A 571-nucleotide genomic window follows, 5' to 3' on the forward strand; every position below is an offset into this window, starting at 1 on the left:
GGGGGGGGGGGACAAGTTCCGCCCCGAAGGACGGCCAGGACCGGTGGATCGAGGATCAGGGATCGGTAAAAAGACTGCCACCGATTTTGCGACGGGGCGCAGCTGATGGCCGGCGGCCGTCATCCCGCGCATGCACGTCTGGCACTTCTCGTGGCACATGGCACCCGCCGTCAGGACGAGAGGCAGGGCGGGGACCCTGTCCCCTGGTCAGGGAAGTCCAGAGGAGCGCGCCCCCTCTGAGGCTGTGGTCGGCCTGCGGCCGATCGACACCTGCCTCCCCGGCGGCAGCCCCTTCTCTCCAGAGGACGGACCATCTCCGTCAACACAACCCCCCCCCCCCCCGACCCCAACACCCCCCTCCCCCCCCCCCCCCCCCCCCCCCCCCACCCCCACCCCCGCCCCCCCCCCCACCCCCCTCCCCCCCTCCCCCCTCTTCCCTCCCCTCCCCCCCCCCCCCCCCCCGCGCCCCCCACACAACACACCCCCCCCCCCCCCCCCCCCCCCCCCCCCCCCCCCCCCCCCCCCCCCCCCCCCCCCCCCCCCCCCCGCCGGAGGGCTAGGATTCTGGGAC

The 571-nt window shown here is 76.7% G+C and overlaps 1 protein-coding gene across 1 annotated transcript in view; it reads left to right on the forward strand.

The window, feature by feature from the left end:
- Window positions 1-571, forward strand: part of H696_00937 (pyruvate dehydrogenase E1 component subunit beta, mitochondrial) — a 5,166-nt gene that overhangs the window by 1,625 nt on the left and 2,970 nt on the right. The window lies entirely within an intron of this gene.

Source organism: Fonticula alba (assembly GCF_000388065.1).
Source record: "Fonticula alba strain ATCC 38817 unplaced genomic scaffold supercont2.1, whole genome shotgun sequence".
Taxonomy (NCBI): domain Eukaryota; order Rotosphaerida; family Fonticulaceae; genus Fonticula; species Fonticula alba.